The sequence below is a fragment of the Numida meleagris genome, chromosome 1 (assembly GCF_002078875.1).
Source record: "Numida meleagris isolate 19003 breed g44 Domestic line chromosome 1, NumMel1.0, whole genome shotgun sequence".
In the NCBI taxonomy this organism is placed as follows: Eukaryota; Metazoa; Chordata; class Aves; order Galliformes; family Numididae; genus Numida; species Numida meleagris.
The window spans coordinates 57177377-57194779 of record NC_034409.1 but is presented as its reverse complement, the minus strand read 5'-3'; positions in this window follow the sequence as shown (position 1 = coordinate 57194779).

The window sequence follows — 17403 nt, the reverse complement described above, 5'->3', positions numbered from 1 at the left end:
CCCTCACTGAAATTTCTCTTGCTGCTAGCAAGGTTGACAGTAGCTCTGGGGCATAAACCATAGCCCATCCTTGCCTCACCAGTGGTGAGCATGCATCGTAGACATAACGCCTCATCAGACAGCAGTTATGCAGGTGAGATCATGCCATAAAGTACCCTGCCCTTCACACAGTAGAAGTATCAAGATGAAAGCTGTGGGTCCCAGAACACTGTCATGATGAGGCAGCATCTACGTGATGGCATTCAATTTTGTTATATAATCAGAGAACTCAATTATAGACTAGAAGACACACTTACACTCTACCAGAACCTTCTCTGCTGCTAATGAGGCTAATTCCCTAACAGCCCCAGCAGATAAGAGGAGAAGATAAGATCCCAGTGGTGGCTGGGGCAGAATTCCCCAAGCGGTATGCCTGCCCACCCAGCTTCATTAACATGGCTCCATGGTGTGGAACAATGGGTAGTGGGGGCTCTTTGTTATGTCTGGTTAATAAATACATCCTCCTTTGGATTCCTGCTGCTACCCTGCTCTTGTGCCGGGTATTGACTGGGGGGAGTGGCCACAGGCATTGGAAACAGATAAGGCTCTTCAACAGTTTCAGTCAATTTCTTGGATTAATATTGGATTACTTTTATCTCTGTGAAAACAAAGAGTTTTGATACTAGACCCATCTCTCTAGGCTAATCTGGCAGGTTCAGCCGTAGCTCACATAAGCTCATATTGAGGCTTATTTTGAAAAAAGAGAGAATATGAGCCGAGACACAAATATGGGTTCCTATTTTCCTTTGAAAAATATCATTATTTTTTATTTTCCTCTCAGGAAGTGTTAGGCTACTCCCCAGAGTGAGCAAAGGATTCTTCCTATTTTGTAGATATTCAGAGAAATTACTTCAACGTTATTGGTCCATAAGTCACTTTCAAAATGTTCTAGATACCACACCGCCAGGGAAAGAGCCTGTGAGCAGAGCACACAGCCTAGAAACAGCCACGACTGAGTGTGAGGGCAGGGCTACGCTGCACACAACAGATAAATGAGGACGACTGCAGAGCTGCATTCTTTTTTTTTGGCTGTACTAACTCATAGAGTGCATGAAACAGGCCTGCTCAGTGTACTGAAGACATATGAAAGAAGGCATGCTGGAAGAAATATTTATGTTGTATTAGCATATTCTCTGCTGTAAATGAGCTTGAGCTAATTACTTATCAGACCGCACAGGGATAAGAAGGGGAGATAAGCTCCTAACATCACATTAGGAAAAATTAATTAAATAGAATAAACATAATTTATTTGATTCTGCTATTTCCTTATTTCAATTGCTTGACTTAGCAATCTAGGTAATGTTCTTTAACAAATTATTTATTTTCTTAACCAGAAAAAAAGATGTACAAATGAAAACAAGCTAGAAAGAGACAAATTCCATCTCAGTACCTCTTTTTCCTCAGGAGAAAGAGAACTGCATATTAGCAAAGATTTCTGCTACTGGAACTAATGGAGTGCCACTGCCGGTCATGGGTTGTCATCCTCTGAGTAAAACACTCCCAGAAGAGGGTTTCTGATGAGCACTGGTGAGAAACATGAAGTGAGGCTTTGCTTCTTGGCTGGTGTGAAAGGTAATCAGGTAGATGAATACTCCAGATGTAAGTTTATCTGCTGTGTCTCCTCCAGCCTCTCACCATCCTTATTCTTTGCCTTCCCCACTTCATCCCAGACCCAGTTTCCTCATATAGCGAGTCACAGTGGATCCTGGTTTCTAATGTCCCAATCCAATTGTCTCTCTGTTCACCTGACCATCCTAACTCCCCAATCCTGCCTCCAAGCCCCATTCCTCATCCAGCACAGCTCTGAGATACAGCATACCTGTCTGAGATTTTCTTTGTGATGTATTTGAACAACTCCCTGCTCTGCAGCCTGGATTCCACAAATGGGGCTACACTCAAGGAACAGCAGCCCCCAAGCTTTGTGCTTGAGAGCCTAGACCTCTTATGGCTCATGGTAGCAAATGGCTATTCATAGCAAATGGAACCTTTACAAAAGTTTGCTGTTAAAGCCATCTTTGTTAAACATGCATTATGCCTTCCTGTACACCTATGTAATGAGGATAAAACCAGCACACCTCTGACACAAATGCTATCTTTTGTCAGTTTTTAAGTCCTAGCACCAAAGTTGAGAGATCTAGGTTTTGTCAGAGTAGTCACCAGAATGTTTAAGCATAGCATATTTTCCCCTACGGCCTGTCAGACATGTCAGATGTGTCTGAATTGTTTTTCAGTGGCTCCCTTGAGATTATGTGTCAAATAACAAGTCCTGAATTATACAGTTTTATATTATTTCGATAGGTCAATAGAGATGATACATTTAATCTTTTTAAAAAAGCATTCCAATATCTTTAATGACCACTATACAAACTTCTGTTCTATAGAGAAGATAAGAAATGTACTTGCAAACAAGAAAAATGAGATCCTGCTGTGCCAAGGTTTATGCTCTGCATAGTTCAAGGTTACCAGTGTACAGCTCTGCTTCTAGCAAAACATCTTCCCATCTTCTTCAGTCAGTACACCATGGCTGTTTTGTACTGTGAAGTTATTGATATGAAAGATGGACAGACCTGACCAAGGAGAAGGAAGAATCCAGGCGGCCTCATACCTCCACTTGTTTTGGCTAAATCCTGAACAATGCCTGGAATGGGACTAGAGTTTTGATGTCACAGTCTCCCCACAGCATGGCTTCTGCTTTTCCTTCCCTCTCTTGCTCCCTTTTTCATAGATATTTCCTTTTATTTTCTATCTGAGTCTGCTTGAGATGTTAAAACTCTGACATTTGGAGAACTGCCCTGACTCTCCTAATAGACAGCCTCAAAAAACTGTGTTAGAGACAGCTGAGCACTACTACAATTTCCGTGTTTCCATGTGACCAACAGACAGCTGGCTGTGCTTGAGGTTTTCTAGCAATGAACTTGCTATTTAGAGCCAACACCAGAATGAGAAGATAAGTCCCCTTCCCTTGCAGCTCTTGTACCTTCTTGTTTGTAGGTCTGTCTGTTATGGGAAGGACTGGACTTTGACAACATCTCCAGCAGCAGTTCCAGCCCATCTCAGTGAACTTAATAACCCTATTTTCCAAAGCAGCAACAACAGTAGATTTTCTTACTGTCTATTTAAATGCCTGTTAAACAATGGTGTTTTCTAGATTTTTTAAAATTGACACCCTCAATTTTCACATTCCAAACGTTTCTATTCTTTGTTGTTGGTGGTTTTTTTTTCTTCCTTTTCTATTTTTATTAAAGGGTTCAGAAAGTTGGTGCAGTTCACATGAACCACATTTGGTTCACATCATTTTCATAGGAATAAACAAAGATTTATGCATCTGAAACCCCAAACACTTTCCCAAAACATGTTCAGCAATTTAGTTTTGTACAGTGACACAGTTGCTTTAATACAACTGACCGTTTATTTTACTGAAATTTGACTCAGCAAAGTTAAATCCCCCTACATCATACTTCAAGACAACTCATTTTATATCTGGATACAAACCAGATCATCTCATAAGCCATATAATCAACACCTGCCTTAGTGTGCCTGTTAGCACTAGTGCAGTTGAGTGGAAAAACAAATTGTGATGACTTTATAGAAAAGCACTTAATTTCTAGAGGATGCTTGGTAATTATCAGAACAATAGAGTATGTATCACCTACTGTATCTACCAGCACTGGATTTCCTTGGCTTAGGTAATACTATTCTGTAAGAGAATGGCAACCTTCTGCCATTGTGTTAATTCTTGAATGGATACCAGGAAGTAAGCCTTCTCTTGGCATATTTTAACTTGATATGAGAGAAACCATTCAGTAGTTATGAGTTCTGATCCAAAATCTAAAATACGGTACTTTCTCTGTTTGAAAGGTTATGCTATATGATTGCAAATATGAAACTTACAGGGATTCATATTTTTCTCCTGTTATTTCATATTCTTCAGTCAACACGGTTTACTCTTCTGTCTTGCTGTGTACTCTTTTATGCAGATTTTGGTGTGTCTTCATTTTATTCCTACATAATTCAAATAAAAGAATCAAAGACGGAAAATGGAGAAATCAGCTGTGTTAAAGTGAACCGCTATAGGAAAATGATATTTATTTCTATAGTCAGGCTATGAAAGACCTATTTTGAACAAAAACATTGTAAGTCCATTGGAAAATAATTTAGAGCTTGTTGAATAATACATTTACTCTTTTCTCCTCTTTTCTCCTCTTTGCTCCTTTCTCCCCCATTTTGTGTTAAATGCTAGAGTCTGGACAAAACAATCGGTTTCCTTAAGACATAAAACATTTTTCTCAATTTCAGGGAAATCTGCTTGAAATATGCCCAGTTTTTTTGCTCTCTAGTCTCCTACTCTGGCCTAACAGACAGGGATGACTCTATCTGGATTATTATTTTCTTTCTTTTCTCTCCATTTATCTATATCTATTCAGCCCAACATACAGCAACCTTCTTGGCTGAACAGCTTACAGAGGGGAGCCCCAAAGCTCTCGAGATACTTAGGTTCCAACACACCAGCTCTTGAGGTACTTAAGACAGAGCTGCCCACCTGCCTTGTGTCCCTCACATTGCCGTATTACAGGATTTCTATGCTGCATCAGGTTTGTGATGCTCACAGGACTGCAACCTGAACAGGGGATGACTGAAACATTGCTTTTATGAAGACCGATGTATGAGGGGTAATTGTTGGTTACTTGTAAGTCTAAATCACTGAATTGTTAGTGGCTTGCAATATCACTAACAAAATTTATTTCTTCCTCTACCTTGTTGAAGTGGAGGAGGCTCTTTCCTTTTATTTGAAACACTGCTTTTTTTCTGGCTTCCTCCATTTTCTCTGAAATTCCTTAGGCATTTTTCTTAATATAACCCTGTGCCTTGGCTACAGCACATCACAGATAATTGTATCAGAACGGTGTGGTATATCTGATATGACTAGTGCATGAGTCTGATCTGACATGATCTTGCTGTAATGCTGTTGGGACATGATTGCTATATTACAGTCAGAAGAGGGCTGGCACAGCATTAGCAGGAAAGCACAAAGGCTGCAATAGAATTGCAGGAAAATTGGAAAGAATGCAGTGAAGCCTGGCAAAATGTAAGAAAGAAATGGAAGACTAAAATGGAAGGGAGTATTGACATTAAATACATTCAGGAAAAAATATTGATGGATGAAGACTGGTAATCTCTGAAAATACTAGAAATTAAGATATCATGACAAAGAGATTATATATATATATATCTTTTCCTATTAGGGAAACATTAGGGAAAATGAGGAAGGCAAATTAAAGAAAAATACTAAATAATTGAACCTGAAATTATGGAAGTAGTTGGACTGTGGCATCATATTCCAGGGGTGAAAAGTGGGAATTGTAATATCAGATATTTAGCATTCACATCTGGGCAAACCTGTAGAAAATTGCTGAAGAGAAAAATTCTTCACTGGCTTATTGGATAACTATCAATAATTTAAAGCAACTTCTATCTTGCCTTCTGTAATTGAGTGGACAGCTATCTCTGGCTTTATGTTGGTTTTTTTCATAGCTATCTTCTTTTACTAGATTTTTTTTAAGGTAATATACATACATTTATTTAACCACTCCTATTTTGTTTGTTTACTTTTCTCAAAGGAAAAAGAGTTGTCATGCTTCCATATTGAGACTGATTCCATTCAGGTACATTTTCACATCATTAATCCTTCTCAGCTTGGCACTGTCCTGTGATTAGTCAAGTAGAAGCTAAGAAATAAAATAATACATTTTATACAGGTGGACTAACATTTCAGTCCCTCTATGAAACCATGATCAGGGACACTAGGACAGACTGTCATGAAGTACAACAGGATCGAGTTCTAGCTACTCCAGTGGAGTTGTGACAGAATGTATTTTTTGATGATCTGAATGTTATATATTTTTTTGATGTTCTCTTTAATATAGTATAATCTCTCTAATACATATAACTTGGAATAATTTTGATTTGGACCATATTTGAAATGAAAATAATGCCATTAAGCTGTAAGTTTTGCCCCAAGATGGAGTAAAATGCACACAATCATTATTTGAGATCAAAAACAAATTAGCAATATTCTTCCTTGTTTTAATCTTTTACTGAATGACAATAATGGCAAATTAGAAATTACTTCTAAGTTCTAACTTCATTTTATCATTTTGGATACCTGCCTGTGGAACATTTTACAATGTACATTTTACAATGTATGTATGTGAATCTTTGAGGTCCCTCACAACGTGCCCATGGGACAGGAAAATTTTATTTTTGTGCAAATGCAAATGGAACTGTAGACTCACTAATTTGCCCAGGGAAGTATGTGTTATATAAAAAAAGTCTATCAGGTTGTCTTTAATTCCAGAGTATAATAGAGAAGCCAACATCTTTGATCTGAGTGAAAACTCAAATGGTACCTTCAAAAAATACATTAACATTCATGTAATCTACATTAACATGTAGATTACTAAAATATTCCTTCGTGGCTTGGCTTGTTTGAAAAGAAGCAAAAGAAATAAATTAGTCATTTAGATAGTTACATACTGCCCATGGTTCTATAGAATTGTACATCTGTGAAGAAAACCAACGCAGAGTGCTGCATTGCACAACTTCATAAAGCTGCAGTTACATTTCTCCTTGTATTTACAGACTGGTTTATTTTAAAATCTATTGAAGCATTGTAAAGTTATAAATATGCAGCTCCACAGATCTGGAGGTCAGATTTCTATGACTGTAATAGATAGCTTCTGCTTACAAAGCTCTTCAATTTATAGTCAAACTCTGCTATCTTTTTACTTGGATGTTTGATTTACAATGAAACATGCATGTGAGTGAACAAGCAGTTTTTGTCACAATATTATATGGCTTCACAGTGCTGACAGTACTCCAAATTAAAAACATATATATGGACTAAGGTACTAATCTAAAAGGGGCAAAATGTGGCAGTATTTGGTAGGAACAATTCTAAGAGGTGTAACAGCACTTGCATGGTTTCATAGGAAATATAACTGAATCAAGGTATAACACTATTTTTCTCTCCTTGCCAGTATTTCTGAAGGTTTATGTCAATACAGATGAAGTTTCATTTTGACTCCTCTATTAATATTATGAATGTTAATTAAAACAAGTCAACAGATATAAAAGCCTCCTGAAATGGCCACTCCATTGGGGTATTTAATAAAAGCAAGACTGGATGGAATCAGAATCCACATGTGTACATTTGGAGCTTGAAATAATTAGAGGACTATTTCTGTTCCCATATGAATAACTTTTTAGTTTGTAAAATATTGATTGTAAGTATTAGTAAGAATCACCTCTTTATGTTAAAGCAAAAGCAGACTATGACTTGGAGGCTGAAACAGTAGGCATTAAGGTATCATCAGCACTCAATAACTGTGATGGGACAGTACAGTTGCCACTGGCATAGTCAATCAGAAAATCAATCACAGAATCATTAGGGTTGGAAAAGACCTCTAAGATCATCTAGTCCAATTATCAGCTCATCCCTGCTATGCCCACTAACCATGGTCCTCAGTGCCACATCCACACAGTTCCTGAAAAATTCCAGGGACGGTGATTCTACTCCCTCCCTCAGCAGCCTGTTCCAATACCTCAACAACATTTCTGGGAGGCTTTTCTTAATATCAAACCTGAACCTCCACTGGTGCAACTTAAGGCCATTACCTCTTGTCCTATCACTACTACCTGGGAGAAGAAGCCAACTCCCACCTCACCACAACCTTGCTTCAGGTCGTTGTTGAGAGCGATATGGTCTCCCCTGAGCATCCTCTTCTTTATACTGGACAATCTCAGTTTCCTCAGCCACTCCTCATATGGCTTGTGCTCCAGACCCCTCAACAGCTTCTTTGCCCTTCTTTGGACATGCTCCAGGGTACTCAATCCCTTGGCATCCCTTGATTTCATATTGTAATGAGGACAAAGAAGGAATATTATGTATTTTAATGCAAGTTCTGACAGCACAGTTGGTATATCCACTCTGGGTTTATTGACTTTCTTGATTTTCTTTCCAGCTGTCAAGTAAAGTAAGAAAAACTGGACGACAAAAGTTTTCTTAGTTCTCATTTAACAGTTCTATGTTCCTGCAGCCTTATGTTGAACATTCAAGCAGCTTTGGTGGCATCACTTAATAGTTGATGCTGTTTCCAAAAGAGATGTATATAAAACGCTAACCCAAGGAAAGAATTTGCCTATGGCTGGAAATCCTGTGAGGAAATGTAAAGGCAAAAACTATTTCCCACCCTTCTTCCCCAGATCCTACATTTACATGAAGACTTTGAAAATGAAATGATCTTAGATTTTCAGTATTTGCCGAAGTCTATAAATGCCTCATGCAAGTTGAGAGTAAAATGCGTTTTAGACATTGCCTATATGAAGTTCCTATATATACAATCTATGCCTTTAATTTCATTGTCATATAATCTCCTCAGAATTAATACAATAACTCAGTGACAACAGAAAGAAGAAATTGTGGAGAGGATTGGGATTAGTCCTGGGACTTACAAAAGTCTGACTGCATTGTTTCCCGTAGCAAAGACAGCTTTCAGAGCCAAGAGGCCAGGTGAGAGCCTTGACCTATCCATGCAACAGCACTAACTTTGGTCCAAATACAGACGGCTGAAGGGCTTAGAAGAGATTATTCCAAGTATGACAATCTTGTGACTATCTACTGTGGCTTTTAGCCAGATTTGTGACATGCTTATCCTGTATTTCATTGACCTGCCATCTATCCAGGGCTGTTCACAGAAGTTGCGTAATAAAACCAATGAGCTGGCTTGGCTCCAGCTGGTGCTTATCCCTCTCCACTGCAGGTTGTGTTAGTTGTGTGAATAAGACCCGAGACACAATGAGAGGGAAACTAAGTAGCTCAGAGGCTTTTTAAGTAGTAAATTTCATTTATTAGCTAATTGCTACTGCAAATGAAATTTTCAGTAAACAAGATAAGGTTTGGAATATCTGCTAGGAAATTTGCAACATGCTTCTTAGGCTTAAATTAACTGATTCTGAATTTTCTAATGAGCTTTTTTTCATTGAAAATCAACTCTGTAAGTAACAGCATGTATAAACCATCCAACCATCCTTACTTTCCCTGTGTGTGTATTCAGAACCCTATCTTCAAACAACCTTAGAGAAAGTTTTCATTGCTTTTTTCTTCTTATTAGTTCAGCATAGCCAACAGTGAGGACCCTATTTACATAAAGCAAATGTGCAATGATGCAGCAAAATCAATTTAGTCGCACTGATGCAAATTCCTCATACAGATATGATGCTTGTGTGCAAAGGAGGGTATTTCTGAATACACACAGTATTTAAAGCAAAGTGAGAGACAGAGATTCCATTCTTCTCAGCAGATTCCTCATCATGATTCATAGAGGTGCTTCTGGAAGCCCAAGCTAAAAGAAAAGGGACTCACAGGTCAAAAATAAGGACTCAGTTTGATCGGGAGTGTTCATTAGCAATATTGGTAATGAGGAAAGAATATCTTTAGGTTACAAATTGCAGTAGGTTAACAGATTAATATTAAAACAAAACAACAACCACAAAGCAAACAAACAAACAAAACCACCCACCTTTTATATTTAAAAAGAGCATAATTGATCTTAAAATCATTGAGAAAACAAATATGTGATTGCATAGCTCCATTTTACAGTTAATTTTCAGAACCAAAGTGAAAATCGATCTATTTTTGGTCCTGGGCTGTTCTTTGTAATTTAATGTGATCTGTTTTCAACAAGAAAAAGAACAAGCCTCTCACACACAATAAGAATAAGAAGAGAACAAAATGTACCTTACTGACGGTGTTCAGCCAAAGATCTATGGGCAAAAAATCGGACAGCCTGTAAAAGTGTGCTGAAAACCAGGTGGGTCAATAAGTGAGGTGACGGTATGAATACCAGTAATAAGAGAGTGACCATTTTCCTTCTGCAGTCTGCAAGGGCGTGGGGAATTTGTTTTTTTATTGTTACTACTATTATTTTAATTTTTTAACAGAAATGCTCTAGAAAATGGTGAAGTTGCTGAAAATTAGCGCAAAATCCTGGAAATTTGTAAATGACTCTTAGAAATTTTTGGAACAAAAAGATTCCAAACACTTTCTGTTGTGGTATAATGTTTACTTAACGTAATAATAAATGAAAGGCCAAAGTTCAAACAAAATAATTTCAGTGAAAGCATAGTTTTTAATTGATTCCAGACTATGTCTCAAAATCTTTTCTTCATAAAGTATTTTAAAATTGGGAAAACTTTTTCCTAATTTGAATGGAAGCACATTCTGATATTTGGGAATCTACTGTTAAACAAAACATCTTTTCTCCACGTAAATAAAGATGGCAGTACCAGAGGTGCTGCTTTCAGTATTCACATTAGAGTAGTGGAAAAAAGATTGCGCATGGAGTTTCTGTTCCACACGCATTCACCTGCTTCTGTTGTTAGAGATAAAAATGTTCTGTTGTTACTGTTAAAATGGTTGTTAAAACAATGTTTTTTTTCCTCCTTCTACCTCTTAAGAAAGACAAAGAAATTTAGAAAATCTCATTTTAGGAATGAATTCAAGACAGTATCTCAACCTGGTGGATTGCAGTCTCCCAGTGGAACCAGGTGACGTGAGAAATACTGTTTTGTTGATCCAAATTCTCTTTGGAGTGAATATGCTTACACTTATTTATACTTACAGTAAGAAGTTAACAGAAGTTTATAATACTTCATCTTTCCAGAAACAAAATTAATGCTAACAAGAATCCTAGTAGGAATCCTCATCAGAGAAAGAGATGAGGAGAAGGGAAGTGCTTAGGCAGGTAGGGAACTAAGCAGTCAATTATCATTGCATTTTGAATCCACAGGCGCTACAGCTATACCCCCTACCCTATAATTCCTGAGATTACTGAGATTTAACAAACAGAAGCTGTGGCCCCCACTGGATAATTCCCAAGTTCCTTGAAATGAGTCAAATACCCAACAGAGTTACTTGTGCTGCCGCAGAAAGCTATTTCTGGCATTTTATGTGTCAGAAAATAAACTGGATCTGATGGATTTGGAGCTGCCCTGTGATAATTTAGGAATGAGGTCTATTGGCCTGATTATTTAGATGAATATCTAAAAACTCATTCAAGATGGACTTGCAAGTGCATTCTTAAATTCCCTCTGGGACAGTCTGAACTGGCAATGCTGGGATGTTCCACTTATATAGAGGCTGCACAGACAGGGAGCACAGTGGCCTTAAGCAGGGAACAGATTCAGTTCTGAACCACAGCATCTCTGCACAGACAATCCTAGCATCCTACTCATCCCTAGGAGTGATGTCGGTCTCCAGAGGTTCATTGGGGTTTAGAGATGGGACATGCCACTGGCTGATAAAGTAATTGGCTAAAGTGTTGTTAGGAGACATTAAACTGAGATGTCTTCATGGTTAGCCAAGTTCATTCCATGCGTTCATGGAATTGTCCATGGAAGGGAAGGTTAACCCTAAAAATAAATTTCAGCAATTTTTATCTACTGGACATTCAGAATTGTCATGTTGCCTTTCCTTTAGGCAGGAACCTTTTCACTGAAAGAGGACAATAATACCTAACCAGATGACCCTAGGGTTAATTTACAAAAGCACTGAGATGTCTCTGGACATTAAACTAATATTAAGCTGTGCAGTGATGTTGTTAATCCTCAGCTTAAGCTTAAAGCATGTTGAATGGAGTGCTGGAAACATCCGGAGGTGGCTGGTCCACTCCTAGGTGTTGGACCCAGGTGTGGAGAGCTTCCAACTGAGATAAAATTGGACAAGCGATTCTTGAGTGCTGGTACTTATTTTCCAGGTGTTGAATTTGACTCAGGTAAATGGCATATTTAATAGGATGCAAAGAAGTTTTCTAAGAAACCATTCCTCAACTAAGGGAAAAACATTTGTGTGTGTGTGTGTGTGTGTACTCTGGGTAATTATAGTACAGAAAACATAAAATTGAAAATCCTAAGAAAAAACACAGAGCCAGGTTTTTGAATGTTCTCTCATTGTTTCCTGACTGAGAGGACAAGTACATAGTTTACTGTAGCTTTATGGGTTCATGATTGTGGAATTCAAAAAGGCAGCCTTCAGGTCTAAGCCATTTTGTAGATGGATTTCTAATTCAGCCATCTTAGCTAGAAACACACTATGTTAATGCACTGCTTATTCTAGCTGTTCTGGTAAGTAAAGTTCTCCTTGTTCACTGTTGCTGGAAAGACTAATATACTACATCTCCCTGAATGAATTTCTAATGTACTCATCTTGCCTCCAGTGAACATCTTTTATATTTTATGCTTTTCATTCAACAGTGAAAACAATCACATATTAAGGCATCCATTCACGAGAAGCAGGAATAGAAAAAAAATGCTGTATATTCTGGAATAGATCCTCCCAGTGACTGCTTTGTGTTGCTATTTGTGGATTCTGGCCAAAAAGTTGCTACATCCACCTCCTGGATGACCAGATTGGCATAAGCATTTTTTAATGACATAGATTAAGTGCTGAGTCTTCTCTGCCACTTCCTTCCCTGTTGCCACAAAAACGGTAAAATTGTCCAGATCACATTGCCAGCACCATAGCTTTATTTTGGGCTACGAGAATACTTTGGAAAGAGATTATGTACTGTCACATGGCTGTCTCATGAGGAGAAAATGCACATGCCAACTCTTGGTGGTAATCCAGGAAGGACTGTATTTTGTAAGGCCTCATGACGACTAGAAAATCTAGAAATGCAAGAAGGCAAACAGTGAACCAGAGACAAAAGGAAGAATCAAAGTCAACAGTTAAATTGTTTTTGTCTAAAAATAGTGTATGGAGCTCCTAATTATGAGCCCTTTGTTGAGAAGTCCTACTGGGGAGTCAGTGGCTATGGCATTCCGTAGCTGAAGCTCCTGAATGATAAGTTTTTGTACAATACTTTGCAGGATCCTACACTGAAAATGGCAAAGGCCTAGGCTATGGTGACAAAGGCTACATATAAAGAGAAGACAAAATGCTAAGGGAATAATAGTGCTTCTAAAATTTGCTTTAATTGGGATGTCTGGAACAAGCAGAGGGTATAACAAAACACTGTGAACAGAACAAGTAGCATAGCAAACTCTCAAATTCTTCTGTGAGAATGGAAGATGGTAGGAGAGATGAAGTAATCTGTTTCTGGATGTTTCCTCCAGCTACTCAACATGACTTCCACATTTTCTAAGCTGAGTCTGCATCAGCTTGTCACAATCTTCATCTTGTCTCTATTGATTTGTCATCCCAGTGAAGCACTGAGGAGCCAAATGAGTCATGGCCTGCTCCTAGCAGTAACTAGTCAAAATTGTCCACTGCTTTAGGACCAAAGACATTTTCAGACTTTTTCAAAGCAGCACCGAGCAGCTCAGCCTGGGATCCCTGGGTCACAGGAAAAATATTGAAATGTGAAATTCTGTATCAATTTAGAATTTTACTAGTTGTACTTGGGGCCTGCCTGGGACATAAATGTCAGGGCTGTCTCTGTTATCTCATTGACAAGCTTCAATTCTCCAGGACAGCCCAGCTGCCATCCAGAATTTACTCTTTTCCTTTGTTGTTTTTTTTTTTTTTGCCAAGTTTGCCATTCCTCCTTAAGAGGTCTAAAAGGATTATTTGTGGGGCCTTACAGAGCAGAGGGTCGTTTGGTTTGCTCTGAATTCCCTGGTACCTTTGTTTTTGAAAAGTCTGGACTAGACTAAGTACAGTTCCAGGTGGTCAGCCCTATACAGATACCTGAGGTAGGCTTGATGATAAGGTTTTTCTCTACAGTTCATTACATCTACCCTGGAAATCCATTATTTTCTTAGGGGACTCTTGACTGGGGTTTCTGAGGAGTCTGTTGTACTTGTTTGACCCATCTGCTGTCTACTTCAGTGTGGGATTGCCCAGCTGAAGTGTTGTTCCATCACATTTCTCAACCATGATTAGCAGCATTGTGCTTCAGCTCTGCCCAGGTGAGGGTTGAGTCAAAAGCAAGGCTAGTCGTCCTGTATGTTATGCTCTACATTTTTCTTTATCTCATCCCTTTTTGCAATGATGTATGGTTTCAGAACAGCAGTGACTCCCCTTATTAGTGTTTAATGTCTTGAAGGTCTGTAGGGTAATTACCACGTGCACCTCTGTTGTTCATATCCTGGATGCAGGCTGCCTTTGTCATGGCAGCAGAAAATTTGCTTAATGATTGTATTTGTATAGTGGTAGGCTCCTTTCTTTTCTGAGGGTCTGCGCCCCCTGCCCAATGTGCTATCTGGCATATGATCTAGTGTTAGAGTCTGGTCCTTTGTTTAAAAACACACTTGGTCCCAGAAGCCATCTACCTCTTTTTGCTCCAACATAATACAATACACAGATATTTAATCTCACTTTTACCAGGTTTCTGCATACATTTTTTCCTGCAATTTAGCCAACTGAAGGGAATCCCAAGGAATGGTCCTTTTAGTCACTTCCTTGGGGTCCAGCAGATAACTCAGTTTTAGTAATAGGGGCTACCATAAATTCACTCAGCAGCACAAGTGAGTTACGTGAATCAGAGGCTGCTATAAAATCTAAAGCATCCAATGCATCCTTGTCACTTTCTTGATTGGAGTCATCCCAAATATCTTCATTCTAATCTCCCAGGAACAGGATTATCTTACAGATCTTTACAGGATCTGAGGGGTTGGGGATCCGAGTTATCATTATTTCTACCTTGCCCTCTACATTTTGTTTTTCCTTTTCTCCCCTGTTCCTGTAACTGTTCTATTTGCAGGGATAGAACTACTTTGCGCCGCTTTCTTTGTTCAACCTCATCTCATAACATTCTCATTTCATTTTCTTTACACTCCTTATACTGACTTGCTGTTTCCAAACATGTTCCCAATGTCTTGCATATGATTGCCTTTTTGTTAATGTTTTTCATTTTCCCTTTTGCGAGGTTTGGCCATTCCTCTACTTTATTCTAGTTATCCCAATGTTTACGTGCCCATTCTTCCAAGAATTTTTGACAAAGGGCTAGCTCCATGCATCTGTAAGTGATCAGCGACTGAATGTGTCATCTTGCCAACTACACTGATTTTTGTCACAGGTGAATTATTGAAACAACTTCTCCCAGTGAAGTTAACCAGAAGAATTTATTAGCCACTATTTAAACAGAATTACTGATTAAACAAAAATGGCAGTCAAACACTCTATGATGGTTAATTGGTATCGAAACTTCTACTACTTACTGCAGGCCTAATAATTAAGCTAGCCTGATGTATATGCAATGCCACTTTGGCCTGATATATATAAATGTTGTATGTGTATAGAAATGTCTCTAACTTCGCTGTAAACATCAGATAAGGGATCTCTCAACACTAAGGAGTAACCTTGAAAGGTGTCCCTACTGAAGGGGAGATTGCCACCATGCAGCCTGTTGCCATGAGGGAGAACTCAACTAACTCTAGCAGCTGCAAATAACATAAAGTTGTTGACTGGTAGTCAAACTTCCTCCTTTAATGGCCATACAGTATGTGCCATTTTCCTCTTTCTTATCAGTAGTTTTCAGCTACAACTGTTCTGCATTCATGGTCTTGGGCAGCTGGTGTAGTTCCTGATATGGCATGACTCTGCATGCAGACATGGAATGACTCTGCACTATTTTGCAAATTTTCCATACCCGTTCAACTCCAATTTGGCCTGCTTATCAGCAGCACCTGAACCAAAAAAACTGCCAGCATGAGATAGAAAGAGTGCATCTCATACCCTGATGGCCAAAGGCAGGGTAGTGTGGCTGTGGGCTGAAAACCATGCAGCCAGGTTAGCATAAGGGGGTGCAGCATCTTAATAACTCTTACCACATTTTGTTTGAGAAATGCAGTTCTACACTCCAAGGCTTTTCCATTTGCTCTGTTGTTTTCCTATAGTGAACGGCTGTGTATCTTGGGATGGCTATTTCTTACTGCTTTTTGCTCCTACCCTGAGTACTCCTAGTACTATTCCCTCACTAACAGCAAGGAGAGTGGGGCTCTACATTCAAATCATACAAGTTCAAACATTTATTTTAAATCAGATGCTGTTTGGATGTCATGATATTACAGATTTTACAGCACAGTTCAAGTGTGCTTTGCAAACATTCCAAGCAAACAAACTTTGCAGGAAACAAAATTATATATACTACTCATCTCTGGGACACAAGTGGTTTGTGGGGATCATGATTTCCAACAAATCGCCTGCTTAAATCCTTCGCAGGTGGCCTTTGTACATTTAGACAATCTCTATTTTCCTGTCCATACTCCTACTGGAGAAACAGTTAATTCTAGTTGCAGAAACTGGTCTGATGAACTTAGGCTTCTTATCATTCATTAGCAATACGTTATTCATTGACTTTCCAATCATTTGCCATTAAAACTAATCAAATGCACTTCAGTATCACCAGCCTCCTGACAGGCTGTCCCAATGGCATTTTTGTTGCTTTTTTCACCTTACAGATCTCACGCCATCATCATTAGTTTTAATTCCTGAACCTGTTTCATCATTTACCATTTACACACTCTCGGCATGTTAGCTCCTGTCACAAGGACTTAGCAGAACACCTTCATATGGTGCTGGACAGCCAAGATGGCAGCGAGGAGAGGAACTGGGCCGGGAGGCAGAAGGTGCTTTGGAAGTACTTCTGGTGTCGTGCTTCCCTGTGCGTTGGCAAGATGAAAGCTGAGCGGGTATAGCTGCGTTGGTATTTGGAAGCAGGAATGACATTTATCTCTGATCTGGATGGGATTGCCAGGAAGCGGGTTACTGAGCCATCTGGCACGAGCTTGAATCAGCCTATGACTGACCCGTGACCAATACGTAGGCGATGTTTTACGTCTGCATGTGTACTTAAGTTTAAGCATTTGATTCAGTAAAATGGTGCGTCCAAACCAGAACTGTACTGTTTAAGTTTTATTAATTGCCTATTAACTTCAGTTGGGTGATGTGCCTGCCAACAGTGGCGCTGATGCCACGGACCAAACAGAACACAGGCCAAAATTTCCACAGGCATCTGCAGGTTGAGTGGAGGAGAAGGATGACCACCACAAGAACCTCTCTAAGGCGACTGAGGCCCCTCGGGCCCAACCACTTGCCCCATGCCCACGCGAGCAGGCAGCCATTTGGTCAGGAGCTGAGGGGACGTGGGATGCAGTGGTTGGAAGTCTTTAACAAAGTGCCCGTGGGCCGGTGGGGTGCAGGGCCTTTTTGGGTGGCAAGCACAGGGGGCAAAGGCGAGACCCCGAGCAGAAGTGAGGGGGCCGGGGGCTAGAGGGGGCGTGGCTTATTCGGGGCGTGGCCTGTGTATGGCGTGGAGGCGCTGTGTGAAGGCGGGGGCTGGCTCCTGCGAGGGCGGGATGGGGGGC